The sequence below is a fragment of the Vulpes lagopus genome, chromosome 6 (assembly GCF_018345385.1).
Source record: "Vulpes lagopus strain Blue_001 chromosome 6, ASM1834538v1, whole genome shotgun sequence".
Taxonomy (NCBI): Eukaryota; Metazoa; Chordata; class Mammalia; order Carnivora; family Canidae; genus Vulpes; species Vulpes lagopus.
The window spans coordinates 33,659,656-33,677,499 of NC_054829.1; the positions used below are offsets into that span (position 1 = coordinate 33,659,656).

The 17,844-nt window shown below is 35.1% G+C and overlaps 1 protein-coding gene and 1 pseudogene across 12 annotated transcripts in view; one reads left to right on the forward strand and one right to left on the reverse strand.

Annotated features, from left to right (window-relative positions):
- Nucleotides 1-17,844, reverse strand: part of FUT8 (fucosyltransferase 8) — a 287,889-nt gene that overhangs the window by 170,023 nt on the left and 100,022 nt on the right. The window contains exon 4 of one of the 12 annotated variants that reach the window (XM_041758784.1): nt 16,629-16,732. The exons of the other annotated variants lie outside the window; for them this stretch is intronic. The gene's annotated coding sequence lies outside the window, so the exon portion shown is untranslated. The remainder of the gene's footprint in view (nt 1-16,628; nt 16,733-17,844) is intronic. 12 annotated transcript variants of the gene reach the window in all.
- Nucleotides 2,494-4,518, forward strand: LOC121492526 (annotated as a pseudogene).

The following is a 17,844-nucleotide window of genomic DNA, read 5'->3' on the forward strand; positions in this document are numbered from 1 at the left end:
ATTAGAAACAACAAATACCCACCATTTGCCTCAACGTGGATGGAACTGGAGGGTATTATGCTGAGTGAAGTAAGTCAATCAGAGAAGGACAAACATTATATGTTCTCATTCATTTGGGGAATATAAATAATAGTGAAAGGGAATATAAGGGAAGGGAGAAGAAATGTGTGGGAAATATCAGAAAGGGAGACAGAACATGAAAGACTCCTAACTGTGGGAAGCGAACTAGGGGTGGTGGAAGGGGAGGAGGGGGGGTGGTGGGGGTGAATGGGTGACGGGCACTGAGGGGGGCACTTGAGGGGATGAGCACTGGGTGTTATTCTGTATGTTGGCAAATTGAACACCAATAAAAAATAAATTTATTATTAAAAAAAAAAAGATTCTCTCCCTCTCCCTTTGCCCACCTTTGCCCCCACACACATACACGCATTAGCACACATACTCACTCTCTTAGAAAAAAAAAAAAAAAGTAGCTGAGCCAAGATGCAAATCCACGCAAACACTCCAGAGTCCACTCAATCAACTTCTATAGTACAATAATATCAAATAAACCAGCAGAGTAATTCACTAAGGTCACAAATCCAGGAGCCCAGACTTATGGCTATATCTATCTTACTGACTCCAAATGAATCAAAGAAATATGGTTTGACTGACCAAGGGATTATTATTCTTCAGGGGCAGTTACAAGAGAACAACACTATCAAAATAACATACATCATCCATAAATATCAACAATAAGCAATTGAGGAGGATGTAGTGTGCTCCAAGGTGCCTAGGCAGCACTACAGGTAGATCTACCTCTTTTAGTAACAGATAAACCCAAAGCAGCTTTTGCAGACGTATCTAGTGACTGCCATACATTAGTCTGAATAATCATTAGTATAGAAGATAAATAGGTGTCTGTATTTTATATCTGCTGTCAAAAAATTGAAGAGTGAACAGTCTTTTGCTATACCATACTCAATGGATATATCTAGAAGCAGTAATTTTTTAAGACAATAGGAAAAAAATTTTTAAGAAATAATAAAAAGTAACAGAATCAGACACTTTGTTGCAATCTGTTAGGACTAATGAATTTATAGTTCTCTCATCCTTCGAGAGATATATAAATTATGGCTATAAATTTCTTTAGCATTTTTTCCTAAGATTTACAGTGTACAATTCTAGTATCAGAGTCAAAAATGCCTCTCTAAAAAATAAATAAAATGAAAATCTCCCCTTCTCCCAAATAAATAAACAAATAAGCTTATGTTAAGCCCGAGCACACAACACATAAATCACAATGCTACTACAGGTTCATTTTCAAACACTCCCTGAAGAATTTCAAGTCCCTCTTCCAAGACCAGCATAGACACATAATGACTATTAGAAGGGAGTATCTTGTACCTAGTACAGTAACTAAAACACTGTAAGCATTAATGATAAACAATGAAGCTCATGTCACTAATCAAATAACCAAGAAAGTAGAGTCATTTACTGTTTCATGAACACTTCATATCCTATAAAAATTTTGGGTTCAGTATATTGTTGCTCATCAAACACATCCTTTTTTCATAATTCCAGACTTAATGAGACATTCTCAGTTAAGTTCATACCAATTCACGTTTATACTCTACTTCTAATTACCAATAGTTTTAAACTAACTGGAAGAACTTTAAAGAATTGAGCAGTACTACACTTATAATATTTCACTGTATCCTTAATGGATGAAACATAAAATGCATTTTTATTAGTAAAAAGTATACTAAGTAAGAATTAAGGTGTTTTTTTTTATTATACTGATTCCTGTTTAAATTTTAAAAAGAAAGAAAAGTATCATAAAACAGCCAGTGATCCTCAGTGAGGCAGAAAAGTACCAAAAACAGTCAGCTATAATAAATCATTAGAGTTATATTCACTTTAATTTAATGCAGCAGTTGACTGGTAACTAATACTAGATGAAAACCAGCCAAAGCAGCTTTTATTTATAGCTATCTGTGGAAGAATAACAGAAATGTTGTTACTAAGATCAACTTAATTTAAGCAACATTTAAAAATGAATTTTTACACATATGGTATTTGAACAATTTCAAATGGGCAGGACATATCACTTGCTAAGAATATCATTCCTCATTTTAAAAGTGTTAAGAGATCTCTACTTTTACCACAAGGGAGTAATAGGATCCAGAATTAACTTCCAAATGTAAACTAGAAAACTGGATAACTATGTATCTGACTTTAGACAAAAGGCAGCACAAAACTGATTTGAAGATGGGAAAAGGAGAAGGGGAGGAGAGAGGGGGAGGAGGGAGGAGAAAGAGAAGGACAAGAAAAGTAATGAGGAGACCTATAATTACCAGTGATTCCTTTTTTTTTTTTTTTTTTTTTTTTGGTACGCTAACAATTTTTACTTTGCCACAAGTCTTCAATTCAAATAAGGCTCAGGAGAAGGATCATGTCCATATAGCATGAACTGGGACAGCTTGACTAAAGGCTGGAGGATTCGTTTCCAAGATGGCACACTCAAAGGACTGGCAAGTTGATGCAGGCTGTCAGCTTGGCAGTTTGGTCAGAAGCCTCAGGTCATCTCCACGTGTGCTTCTTCATGTGGCCTGGCCCTTCTGATAGCATGGTGGCCGAGTTCCAGGGTGAATGTTCCAAAAAAGAGGGCAGAAACTATGTTGCCTTTTATGCCCCGGTCTCAGAATTTCCATGACATTACCACTATCACACCCAATTCATGGAGGGAGTCACAAGGACCTGCCTCAGATCAAAGAGAGGGCACATGGACTTTATCTCTTGATGAAAAACATGTTGGAAAATTGTGGACATGTTTTAAAACCACTATATTATTTTCTTAAATAATGATAGTAAGTAAAGGTGACAGTGATTCCTCTTTCTTGATCAGCCCAGCATAGTTAATTGATAATGAAAGACTGTTTGGTCTTTCATTGGGGCACAAGGATGCAGTTCAACTGCCTTGGATAGGACAATTTCTTTTTTGAAATTTTATTTAAATTCAATTAATTAACATATAATTCATAATTGGTTTCAGAGGTAGAAGTCAGTGATTTATCAGTTTTATATAATAATGTAACTGGAGATTCTTTCTGAAAGCACATTTGAGATATAGTATGTTGAAAGGGAAACCCAAGTAGAATCTAGTGCATTGCTAAGTTGAAAAGACAGAGGTCTGCGCACAAAAACAAAAACAATTTTTTGGGGGGGAAAATCCCTGAAGTGAGAGAGCTATACAAAGACCTATTTTTAAAATTTTTAAAAAGACAGAGAGAGAGAGATCCCCTTAAATTACATAAATAACAATCTGTATGTGCAAAGGGTGAAAACACATAAGGCTGAGCAAAAACAATCTGGGAAAGAAAAATTACCAGGTAGCTAAAGCTGAGTAAAACTATTTATGATACTAGAGCTCACAGGCGGTAAGGGATCATTCAAATTCTTACAAACAAGATAGAGAGTCTTCAGTGAATCCTTGGGGCATTCAGTAAAGTCCCAAAAAGAGGTCAACCTTAGTAATGAGGCTAAGAAAGCACAAAAGTAAAGGTTACCTCTAGACCTGCCCTAGGAAACCTTAAATACATTAACATCCATGGTAAAGGAAGAGGGAAGGAAGTAAATTTGCTACTGCTGAGTCTGGCTCAGAAAAGCTCAGTCTCAAAATGCTCCCACACCTGCAAAGTGCCACTTTGCACCACATGCTAAGCCATTCCCTGTGCTGTTTGGAAGAACAGCTGCCACGGCCACCACAGGAAAGGAGACTGAGAAGCCATGAAGCATTGCATTGACCAAGAATAAAGGTAAAGGAGGTAAAAACAGGTGCAGAGGTAAGAGTGAAAACGAACCTGAAAAAAGTTGGTGTATAAACAGAATGACTAAGTATAAACAAGTAATCAAAATGTTGAAAAATGTGTAATTAGAAGCAATGTGTCTTGATGGTGTGAAGAGATTATGACATTTGAAAGGAAAACTGAGAAAAATGGCTTGAATTGGTCTACCAACTCTGAGGATAACAAAGCTGATGTAATTTTAAAATACAATGCAGAAGAGGGTATTAATCTGAAGCCATATGGCAAGCTTCCAAACGTGCTAAAATTAATGAAACATATATATTTAGTGGTGGAGATGATGATGAAATCCAGTTTTATGACACTAGAGATGATGATAAAGACCATGATGATATTTAATTGAACTCAATATTTTACATTCCAAATTTTCTGAGGATTAAATCCCAAAGGAGATAGGGTTCCTTGTCTTTTAAAAAGTTAACCAGGCTTCTGGAGTGTCTGGGATGCTGAGTCGGTTGAGCATCTGACTCTTGATTTCAGCTCAGATCATGATCTCAAGATCATGGGATCAAGCCCAACATTAGGCTCCGCACTTGGTGGGGAGTCTACTTGAGATTCTCCCTCAGCACCTTTCCTTCACTTTAAAATAAATAAATCTTAAAAAAAAAAAAAAAAGTTAAGACTTTTATGTAGCTTAGTCATTTTATCATGGCATCCCTTTCCCTAATGAATAGGTGAATTCCTGATAATCAAATACTCTTGGAAGCAGTTCTTATATCTTCGTGATTGTTCTCTCATTAGTTAAATAAAAACTTTGGGGATCTCTGGGTGGCTCAGCAGTTTGGCGCCTGCCTTTGGCCCAGAGCGTGATCCTGGAATCCTGGGATCGAGTCCCACATCAGGCCCCTGCATGGAGCCTGTTTCTTCTCCGTCTGCCTCTCCCTCTCTCTCTCATGAATAAATAAATAAATTTTTTTAAAAAACTTTGATACATGTTAACAAGTAACTTTAAGAGGTAACCTTTTAAAGAACCCAAGTATGTTTAATTCCAAAGTCCTATGTTCTTAATCATAACTCTCTTTTAAAAAGGGAGGGGAGGAAATGTCTACATGATAATGTACTCAAAGATTAATGGGAAAATCCTATTATACAAAATAAAATGTTTATGGTTTAAAGAATATTGGAACAGAAATAACAATATCTGTCTTACAGTTAAGAAAACTAAGGCATTTAAAGGTGAATTAATAGGGGGTGGAAATGGTGTCACACAGCTAGCAAGTATCAAACAGAAATTTTAACCCATCTATCTGATTCCAGACTGTACTGCACAGATATCTTTCACAGCTAAGTATCTTCTCATGTCTAGACCAGACATCTGAAACAAAAAGATCCCTATCAATAGTTAGGATAAGAAATAAAATCTTTGCCATCCTAATTAACAGTGACTTTTGGAGAATCATTGTACCTAAAGAACTCTCTTGTTTTCTCATGATTTATAAAGACCTCTGCAGCTTGAAATATTATAGTTTGAGGTTTAGAAAGGTGGGGCAGGTGATTCCTTCAAAACTACTCCTCATTGACCAGCATTACCTAGATCCCAAAACCAGATAAACATCCCACCCAAAAAGGAGAATTACAGATCAATATCCCTGATAAACATGGATGGAAAAATTTTCACCAGGATGCTAGTCAATAGGATCCAACAGTACATTAAGAGGATTATTCACTACAATCAAGTAAGATTGAACCCTGGGATGCAAGGGTGGTCCAACATTCATAAAACAACCAATGTGATAAATCAAATCACATTAATAAAAGACAAGAACCATATGATCCTCTCAATTGATGCAGAGAAAGCATTTGACAAAATAAAGCATCCATTCCTGATTAAAACTCTTCAAAGTGTAGGGATAGAGAAAGCATATCTCAATATCATAAAAGCCATCTATGAAAAGTCCACAGTGAATATCATTCTCAAAGGGGAAAGCCTGAGAGCTCTTCCCCTCCCTAAGGTCAGGAACACAACAGGGATGCCCATTTTCACCACTGTTGTTCAACACAATACTAGAAGTCCTAGCCTCAACAACCAGATAACAAAAAGAAATAAAAGGCATTCAAATTTGCAAAGAAGTCAAACTCTCCCTCTTTGGAGATGACATGATACTGTATATAGAAAACTCAAAAGACTCCACCCCAAAATTGCTAGAACTCATGCAGAAATTTAGCAATGTGGCAGGATACAAAAAATACAGCACAGAAATCAGCTGTATTTCTATATGCTAACAATGAAACTGAAGAAAGAGAAATTAAGGAATCGATACCATTTACAATTGCACTCCAAACTATAAGATACTTAGGAATAAACTTAACCAAAGAGGTAAAGGATCTGTACTCTAGAAACTACAGAACGATTATGAAGAAATTGAGGAACACACAAAGGGGAAAACATTCCATGCTCAGGGATTGGAAGAATAAATACTGTGAAAATGTCTATGCTATCCAGAGGAATGTGCTATTGCACATTCACTGCAATCCTATCAAAATACCATGGTCTTTCTTCACAGAGTTGGAATAAATAATCCTAAGATTTGTATGGAACCAGAAAAGACCCCAAAGAGCCAGAGGAGTGTTGAAAAAGAAAACCCAAGCTGGAGGCATCACAATGCCTGACTTCAAGTTGTATTACAAAACTGTGATCATCAAGACAGTATGGTATTGGCACAAAAACAGACACACAGATCAATGGAACAGAATAGAGAACTCAGAAATGGAGCCTCAACTCTATGGTCAACTCATCTTCAACAAAACAGGAAAGAATATCCAATGGAAAAAAAGACAGTCTCTTCAACAACTGGTGTTGGGAAAATTGGACAGCCACATGCAGAAGAGTGAAACTGGACCATTCTCTCACACCATACACAAAGATAAACTCAGAATGGTTGAAAGATCTAAATGTGAGACAAGGATCCATCAAAATCACAAAGGAGAACACAAGCAGCAGCCTTGTTGAAGTTGGCACAGCAACTTCTTGCAAGACGCATCTATGAAGGCAAGGGAAACAAAAGCAATAATTAACTATTGGGACTTCATCAAGATAAAAAGCTTCTGCACAGAAAAGAAACCAGTCAACACAACTAAAAGACAACCTACAGAATGGGAGAAGATATTTGCAGAGGACATATCAGATAAGGGGCTAGTATCCAAGATCTATAAAGAACTTATCAAACTCAACACCCAAAAAAAACAATCTAGTCAAGCAATGGGCAGAAGACATCAACAGACATTTCTCTAAAGAAGACCTACCCATGGCCAACAAGCATATGAAAAAATGCTCCACATCACTTGGCATCACGGAAATACAAATCAAAACCACCATGAGATACCACTTTACATTGGCGAGAATGGCTAAAATTAACAAGACAGGAAACAACAAATGTTGCTGATGTTGGAGATGTGGAGCAAGGGGAACCCTCATGCACTGTTGGTGGGAATGCAAGCTGCTACAGCCACTCTGGAAAAACAGTGTGGAGGTTCCTCAAGAAGTTAAAAATAGAGCTACCCTATGAACCAGCAATTGCACTACTGGGTATTTACCCCAAAGATACAGATGTCATGAAATGATGGGACACCTGCACCCCAATGTTCATAGCAGCAATGTCCACAACAGACAAACTGTGGAAGGAGCCATGATGTCCTTCAACAGATAAATGGATAAAGAAGATGTGGTAAGTCACACACTCACTCTCTCTCTCTCTCTCTCTCTCTCTCTCACACACACACACACACACACACACACAATGGAATATTATTGAGCCATCAGAAAGGATGAACATCTACCATTTACACTGATGTGCATGGAACTGGAGAATATTATGCTGAGTGAAGTAAGTCCATCAGAGAAAGACAATTATCATATGGTTTCACTCATATGTGGAATATAAAAAAATAGTGAAGGGGACCATAAAGGAAGGGATAAACTGAGTGGGGAAAAATTAGAGAGGAAGACAAATCATGAGAGACTCCTAATTCTGGGAAACAAACAAAGGATTGCAGAAGGGGAGGTGGGTGGGGGAATAGGGTAACTGGGTGACAGACACTAAGGAGGGAACATGATGAAATGAGCCCTCGCTGTTAAACCGTATGTTGGCAAAATGTATTTAAATAAAATTAAAAAAAAATAAAGTCCACAATATCGTTGGGTTATAGTCAGCATTTTAAAAAAAGAAAAAACACTCCTCTTCATCATTCGTGAATTCATTCTTATTTACCCACTGCCCCACTGCCTACCATGTGTTTGGCACTATACTCAGTGCCAAGGATACAATGATGACAAAACAGAGAGAGACTCCTAGGTGGCTCAGCAGTTGAGTGTCTGCCTTCGGCTCAGGGCATGATCCCGGTGTCAAAGGATTGAGTCCTATGTCAGGCTCCCTGTGAGGAGCCTGCTTCTCCCTCTGCCTCTTTCTCTATGTCTCTCATGAATAAATAAAAATTATAAAAAATAAAAAAAACTTTAAAAACCAGAAATAATGCCCATTTTAGTGCACCATAGAATCTACTGGGAAAGTAAAAATGAAACAATAATTACACAATTAATTTCTTATGTTTCTAAAATATGTTGAACCTATACCCAATATAAGGATTTTGAACTTCTCTGAAACACACTTGGCCAAATATCCACCACACTTCTTTCTTTATCAAATTCAGGACATCATTCAATGATAATCTTTTCAATAAAACCTTCCCTGACCATTCTATACAAAAATGGTACTCCCCACTCCAACATTCCCTATCACCCTCCCTGATGTACTTATTGTTCTCTAGAATATTTATCACCATCAAACATACTTATTTGCTTATTATTTGTATCCCCAGTAGAATATAAGTTCCACAGGATAATTTGTTTAGGCTGTTGATTAGTATCACTCAAAGTCTAGAACAGTGCCTATAATATGGTAGATACTGAATATTGTTGACTAATGAATAAATGAGTACAACGAAGGAAAGTCCAAGTATAGTGACAGTGTATAAAAGAAGAAACCATTAATTTCATTTAAACTAACATACACAGGGACGCCTGGGTGGCTCAGCAGTTGAACATCAACCTTTGGCTCAGGGTGTGATCCTAGGGTCCTGGGATGGAGTCCCACAATGGGCTCCCCATGGGGAGCCTGCTTTTTCCTCTGCCTATGTCTCTGCCTCTCTCTCTCTCTCTTTCGTCTCTCATGAATATATAAATAAAATCTTTTTAAAAAATTTAAAAAATAAAAAAACTAACATACACAATGTTATTATTCATATACATGTTATGTAATAATTAAATAGCACTTATAAATGCTATCTATCATTCATGTCTATGGTATTAATTTAAGCATTTTGTTTCAGATTTTCTGTAATTCCTTTCTTATTTTTAAACACTTAAAGTATTTATAACAATGACTTACTGCTAAAGAGATTCACAATTTTATTCCAGAAGGAATTCAACATCTAACAAAATGATTTATTCTTCACTCTATTAACTCTCTCACCTTAGAAAATGAAGACAATATGGGATGTACTATTCTACCTGGATTTGATATTACCATACTCCTTAAACTAGAGCAGGCAACTTATTTTCCAGAAATGAAAAACTAAAAATAAAGAGAGAGAGGGAAAGGACCTAAAATCACCTGCTAAGGTTTATAGTTTGATTACTTTGCTTTATATGCTTAGTGCGTGAAGATTTTATACAATTATGGCACTTACAGCTAAACACCTAGAAAAAAAATGGTCTCAAGTTTGGTGTATCACAGTCCAAAGGACTATGTGGCCTGACAAAACTCTTGTTTTGAAGAATGATACTATATTTTTATACATACATAAATATAGTATATTTATACTTAAGCAACATTAACCTATCATTTAAACAAGTATTTAACAAGAGTCATTTTAAAAACATTTAAAAAGATAAAAAGACCCTGAGACAGAGTTTTGAAATTCAATCACCTATCATTTGAAACCCCAATAATCAGAGTCAACATGATCTTCCAGCAGATAAAGAAAAAAAAAATGAAGTTACTATAGTATTTCTAATAAAATGAGTTTGTTATGAATAATCTATGTGCACAATGGAATTTTTCAAGTCCTCTAATTTTTCTTGATAAAAACACAACTTATAACAAGTAATTTGAAGAAAATACTTGAAGAAATAATCTGCCCCATTATACTGTGAAAAATCTAAGATTATTAACCAGCTATCACCAGGACTCCCAAAACACATGTATTCCTTTCCCCTAATTAAGAAAATCAGGAGCCCATAGGTGGCTCATGTTGGTTAACTGTCTGTCTTCCACTCAGGTCATGATCCCAGGTCCTGGGATCAAGTCTGCTTCAGGCTTCGTACTCAGTGGGGAGCCTGATTCTCCCTTTCATTCTGCCTCCCTCCCCACCGCCCCCCACCCACCTTGTGCTCACTCTCTCTCTTGCTTGCTCTATCTCAAATAAATACAATCTTTAAAGCAAAAAAAAAAAACAAAAAAAAAAAACAATCAGTAATCATACTAACAAGAAAGCAAAAACAAATCTTCAGGTAAAAAATACAGTTCAATCTAATATCTATTAATATCTACATCCATGCTAAGTTTTCAAACACACAAAAAAACTAAAGAATGTTCTCAGTTCTCCATCATTTAATTATGTGGATATTCCTCAAAGTATCTATAAAAATTAAAATCACTATAAAATAGTTTCCTACTATTACACACATTTGCAAATGTTACTATTCATTTTAAAAATATACTCTATATTGTAAAACAAAGCAAACAACCACAGAAATGTATAAAGGATAAAGAAAAGGTCATAGGAAACTTACCCTCTAAAATAATAATTCACGGTTACCATTTCTGCACCCTCTCTCAAGATATTATACTTAAATATAAATAATCTTACATTAAATGATTCATTGCATATATCCTATTTTATAGCCTACTTTAATTTATTAGTAAAGAACACCTTTCATGTCAGCCAGTATATATCTTCATATGTCATTATCTTTAAAGGCCCCAGTGTATATTACATTCTATGTATTACCATAACTTACTTAACCATTTTCCTTATTAATAAATACTTGAGTAGCTTCCATTTTTTCATCTTTTAAAATGCACTATCTCTAATACAATGATTGGGACATTCTTCACTACAATGCCCCTTACTCCAAAACCTTCTCCACAAAACAGAACTCATTTATTCAAGTATTTTTTAAGTGCCCATTACGTTCCACTGACTGTTCTAGGCAATCTAAATTCCACAAGTGTAGGGACTGATTCCATTTTAGCCACTTCTTTATTTCCTATGTTTAGCGGATTGTCCAGTATATAGTAGACTATTATATATGTGTTGAATGAATGGATGATCATCCTTGTTCATTCATCCCTTCACTTTTTTGTGTTGACTCTGAAATTAGCTGTTTTCTTTTCTTTTTTCTTTTTTTTCCACTCTGCAGAGTAATGAGCCTATACATGTCTTTACCACTCACAATGCACGCTCACTACTGGGAGCCAAGTAGATGAATATGGAGAAAAAAGACAGTACTACAGCATCATCTTTTGGGACCTCTGCTTAGCTGTGTTTAAAATTTTCAAAGTTTCTTTCAAGCTTCAAAACATCATCCTTAGGAAATGTGAATCTAACAGCTAGCTAGCTGTATGTTTTCCTTTGGTCTAACATTTCAGTGGAAAAGAGTAGTAGTAACACTCTCCAAAAGGTCCAGCTGGCACACACAGAGAAACCTTAAAAATCCAATTAAACTGAAAAATCATGATTGAATTCATAAAAGATTTATACTGTTTTTCCAGGAAAGATTCTTTGAGAGAGATAAAAAGACCACTGAAATACCAAAATGTTTATATTCTGATTAAATTTTAGCTTTTAAAATTGCTATGTAATAGATCTATTGAGATATCTTATTTAGAGGTTATACAAACCTATTCTGTTTTCTCTCATTTGGAAAATCCAGGTACTACAGAGATTAAATTAGAATTACAAACCTGGGAAGAACCTTGAGACACAGAGTTCATCCTTCTGCCTTTTACTCATTTACACTTAGGCCAGTTTACATACATAAGAAATGTATCCACAACAAAGAATTACTCAGCTCAGGGTGGAGATGGGGTTAGGAGATGTGATCAGAGTTAAGGTGGAAGTCTGGGAAAAGAAATGTTAACTCACTCTAAGAATGTTTTCATTAGAGAAAATTGTTTAGAGGAATGTCATGATTCAACTTCCATTTTAGTATGGTTCTAGATTTGTGCTTGAATGTTAAATGCACATGTTAAATACATATGCTTGAATGGAACATTCATGTTGATAATGGTCAAGTATTTTGCTTCCTAACTGGTAAGAACAACATGCAAAAATTTAGTAAGAGAGGATGTTGGTTTGTATTAGATTGTGAATACCTCTTCAACTCCAAAAAGCATATGCTACCTATCAGTGTGTTCTTATTAGCACACCCAATTATTATTAGATTGTAAGTTCTTTAAGACAGTATATCATGATTTTATAATTTTTTTTATAAATTTATTTTTTATTGGTGTTCAATTTGCCAACATACAGAATAACACCCAGTGCTCATCCCCTCAAGTGCCCCCCTCAGTGACCGTCACCCATTCACCCCCACCCCCCGCCCTCCTCCCCTTCCACCACCCCTAGTTCGTTTCCCACAGTTAGGAGTCTTTATGTTGTCTCCCTTTCTGATATTTCCTACCCATTTCTTCTCCCTTTCCTTCTATTCCCTTTCACTATTATTTATATTCCCCAAATGAATGAGAACATATAATGTTTGTCCTTATCTGATTGACTTATTTCACTCAGCATAATACCCTCCAGTTCCATCCACATTGAAGCAAATGGTGGGTATTTGTCATTTCTAATGGCTGAGTAATATTCCATTGTATACATAAACTACATCTTCTTTATCCATTCATCTTTTGATGGACACTGAGGCTCCTTCCACAGTTTGGCTATTGTGGACATTGCTGCTATAAACATCGAGGTTTGTATCTCCACTATTTAGACTACCCAATAGGTATTTAATAAATATTCATTGGTATCACTGAAAATATAGGTATTTATCTAGTCCATGTAAATAAAATTTCATTACCACAAAAATTCTGAATATTATAATATACTAAAAACATATTGCTACACTTGAACATAGATACTTGCACAACAAAGTTCGCAGCATTACTCACAACTCAAATGTCCACTGACAGATGAATGGATAAACAAAATGTGGCACATCCATAAAATAAAATATTATTCAATCTTAAAAATTCTGATACATAGTGCAACATGGATGAACTTTAAGGGCACTATGTTAAGTGAAAGAACTCAGTCACATAAGAATAAATATATGATTCAACTTATAAGAAGAACCTAAAATTGCCAAATTCGTAAAGACAAAATTAAACAACAGTTATAGGGGTGAAAGTAAGAAGAAATGTGGAGTTAATGTTTCATGAGTATAGTAGTTTGGGATGATGAGAAAGTTCTGGAGATGGTAGTGATGGGTGTACAACAATGTGAATGTACTTACACTGAATTACCGTGTAATTAAAGTTACACTGAATTACATACTTAAAATGGTTAAATGGTAAATTTTATGTTATATGTATTTTACCACAATAAAAAAGGACAAAAATATATTACTTTATAAATGGCTTGCCCAAATAATACTTTATAATTGTACAATTACAGAATTCTAATAGTTCTTAACATTAAATTATTAACAGAAAAAGGAGTTAAAAAATAAACACCCAGTTCTATACATATCTGGATTCTTTAAAAAAATGAATACAAAAAAAAACCCAAAAAACAAAAAATACCTTAATGAAACAAAGTTTATTTTGATTTCAGCAATAACTGATAATGCATGCATTTATTCTAACTTTGCAAATCCTATGCCTTATGAAAAAAAATACTCAAACATATGTTTATCTATACTCAAACATAATATGTTTATATGTGTTAACATTGACACATAAATTCATCTCCACTTCTCAGCAGAAACTTGTCTGCACTTAAATGTTTTTGCAATTTAGTTTTCATTCTATTTTCTTTTATCTTTTTCCTTGCAGGTAAAAACTATGCATGCAAAGACTATTCTCTACTTTCTGCGACATTTTCAAGGCAGTTAATAATCTGATAAGAAAACAGCATGTCAAATAAAATGATAAACTGGGAATTCTTGAGAGTGATTAACACTGTGTACACTAAACGATTTCCTAACGTTTGGGAGATGTATAAGAAAATAAGTTAAAATTTACATTCATCTCAACATATACAAAAGCTAGCACAACTGCTACAGGACACAAAGACAAAGATATTTTTGCTGCTAATTATTTATAAAAATGATTCACATTCAAATAAATCTAACTGAAATTCATGGAACTACATAATATCCTTAAAAATACAAACTTCCTAGTTCAGTACAATATACCACACACACACATCAATTTTTATTCTATGATTATCTCAAAGAAATTATATTGATTTAACACAGTTAAATTCAACAATATTGATTTAATTCATAACTAATTTAACATGATTCATTTATGAGACTTGACCTTAATTTACCAATTAAACTTCAATATTGGTTAACTACATCTTTCTCTGGTAATTCACAAACTATAAAGTTTTCAGCACCAATTAATTTTCCAAGATCTGTCCACAAAACCAGCATTATATACTAAAGTCTCACTAAAAATGAAGTTACCTAAGATAAAAAGAGAAGCAAAGACAGAGGCATATTCAAGTGTTTGACTTCCTTAGTAACCTATTAAGCAAAAATTAGGTAAACTATTGTAGAGTCCTCCCACAAAACAAAAACTAGAGATGTGTCTTTCCTTATTATGTACTTCTTAAATATATTCCTAAAAATATATTGTGGATTTGGTGTCCAGAAGATCTGTCCAACAAAACTCACATATTTACATAAATTTTTAGCAGTTTAAGATTCACATTCAGATTCAACAAAAACTTCTTAGACTACACTATGAATTGAACTCCAACCCACAACTTTATAAAATAGACATTAGTAATCTTATGTTAAAGGAAAATGGGGTTCAGAAAGACAAAATAATTTGAACTTATAATCAGTGACTGGTGATCACATTCAAGAGATGGCATCCAGATATTACTGATACCAAAAGGAAGGAGGAAGAGAAGTTAACACTTGTTCCACGCCAAACATAACCCAGGCACTTGGCACACATTTCCTCATTTAATTCTTACCACTGTTTTGTAAGGTAGGCACAATCTCCATTTTGAAGATAAACTAAGGTAAGAAGTTATTTGACTTGATCAAGGTTTGTACAGAAAATAGGAAGCTAGAACCAGAAAGAAACCCTGGGATTATTAAACATTGATAGATTTTGTCCTCAAACCATAATTGTGATCCAAGAAGGGAAGTTCATTTGACATGTTTTGTTTTTGTTTGGGGGGTTTCTTTTCTTTCTTTTTTTCTTTTTTTTTTTTTTAAGGGAGAGAATGTGTGAGCAGGGGGCGTGGAGAGAGGAGCTGAGGGAGAGAAGCTCAAGCAGGCTCCATCCCAATGCAGAATCCAACAAGGGGCTTGATCTCATAACTCTGAGATTATAACCTGAACCAAAATCAAGAGTCAGACGCTCAGCCATCTGAGCCCTTGTTTTCAGTTTTGTTTTTCTACAGAAAAGGGATCAATTTTATCAAATCCATTTTAATACAATTTCTAATTCCTTTAAAGAACCGTATCTCTTTTGGTGACCCCGGGAAGGTCACTATCATGAGTCTACCAGGCAGACAAATGATAACAATGATTCAGCATTTAGCATGCAAATAGATGTCAACTCAATATTAATCCAATAATCCGATAGGAAAACACTGAATGCCTTTTGTCATTAGAATAGCTTTGTTAAGAATCGGCCCTTCTTGGGCAGCCCAGGTGGCTCAGTGGTTTAGCGCTGCCTTCAGCCCAGGGCCTGATCCTGGAGACCCGGGATCGAGTCCCACATCAGGCTCTCTGCATGGAGCCTGCTTCTCCCTCTCTGCCTGTGTCTCTGCCTCTCTCTCTCTGTGTGTCTCTCATGGAATAAATAAAATCTTTAAGAAAAAAAAAAAAGAATCAGCCCTTCTTGAACCAGGTGCTAATTCTTAAAACAATACTTTGAGCAACAAAGAATGAGAAAGTTTAGAAAAAGATGGTGAAATAAATACTCCTCCTCATTCTACCCAGTGCCCCTACATTTCACTAATTTAAACCTACAGTCTGGTCCCTGCTAGCATAGCTCTATAGGACAACAAGAGCAGGGAGAAAAAGTCTCAGAATGGGAAAGAAACACACCATTTCATATATAGAATCAAACCTCAGTCATTTTCATCTCTCCTTGAAGAAATTGGGCAACGTATCATTCAAACTATTGTCTTCTACTGGCCGATATAACCTTCTAAAATCCAATTAGAATATTCTCTTCCTTTATAAATTCTCACCTATCCTTTCCCATCTGCTTCTGTTTGTACTCAAAATCTACTCAAAAAAATAATAAGGCAGTCAGACATCCAGAGCTCTATTATTTGGGAGCAAAGGTCAATAATTATCATACACTGGCCAAGCCATGAGGTATTCATATTTCACAGTAATTTTCTAATTTTGCCACGTGGAATCAAAAAATTATATGAAATATTCCTAGTAGCTAATGAATGAGAGAGTGCCGGATAGGTTTCATTTATAAAAGTATATAATTCACATATACTTATTCATTAAATCAAACTTGAGGCCAGAAAAATGTATTAAATATCACAATAAAATCGAAGTTCTAAAATTCTTACCCTAGAATATGTAAGAGGTAGAGGGGAGGCAGGTGATAATTTGTTGTATTTTTTTAAATGAATCCTCATCTTTCTTTTCTCTGATCTCATTTATGATGCAAATCCTACAGGAAACAAATTGAAGTCTAAAATGAACTCTGAAGTTTCTGAATAATACCATTTTCATTCTTTTTTTTTTAAGATTTTGTTTATTTAAGAAGGAGAGAATGCGCACAAGCAAGAGGAGGGAGCAGCACTAGGGGAGGGAGAGAGAGAGAGAGGGAAAGAATTTCAAGCAGACTCCCCACTTAAGCATGGAGCCCAGGGAGGTCTCAATCTCAAGATCATGACCTGTGCTGAAACAAAAGTAGGATGCTTAACTGACTGAGCATCCCTACCATTTTCATTCTTGAGATGTGTATTCTGCTGTTGTTGTATGAAGATATCAATCATACCTGGTTGATCAATGGTAGAGTTCAAATATGTCCTCAGTGATTTTTTTGCCTGCTAGATCTGTCCATTTTTAATACAAGAGTATTGAGATACCCAACTATAATAGTGGATTCATCTATTTCTTTTTGAAATTCTGTTTTTGCCTCACATATTTTGATGCATACATATTAGATCAACTAAGAATAAGAAAAATAAAAGTTATTTTAAAGTTATTCAAAAGTTAAAGTCATTTCCCTTTTTTAATGTAGACCCAAGTTTCTGGCCTATACAATTTTCCTTCTCTGAAGAACTTCTTTTAATATGTCTTACAAGGGAAGCCCACTAGCAACAAATTTTCTACATTTTTGTCATCTGAGAAAAATCTTTATTCTCTTTCTCTTTTAAGGACAATTTAGCAGGAAACAGAATTCTAGATTGTTGGATTTTTCTCTCAACATTTTAAATATTCCACTCTACTCTCTTCTTGCTTGTGTGATTTCTGAAGAAAAGTCAGATCTAATTCTTACCTTTGCTCCTCTATAGATAAGGTGTTTTTCCCCTTCTGGCTTCTTTCAAGATTATTTTCTGTTTTCTCTGATTTTCTGCAGTTTGAATATGATATGCCTAGGTGAAGTTTTGGGGACACTTACCCTGCCTGGTGTGCTCTAAACTTCCTGGATCTGTGATTTGGACTCTGCCATTAACTTAGTCAAATACTCCCTCATTATTGCCTCAAATATTTCCTCTGTTCCTTTTTCTCCTTCCTCTTCTTCTGGTATTTCCACTATGCATATATTATACCTTC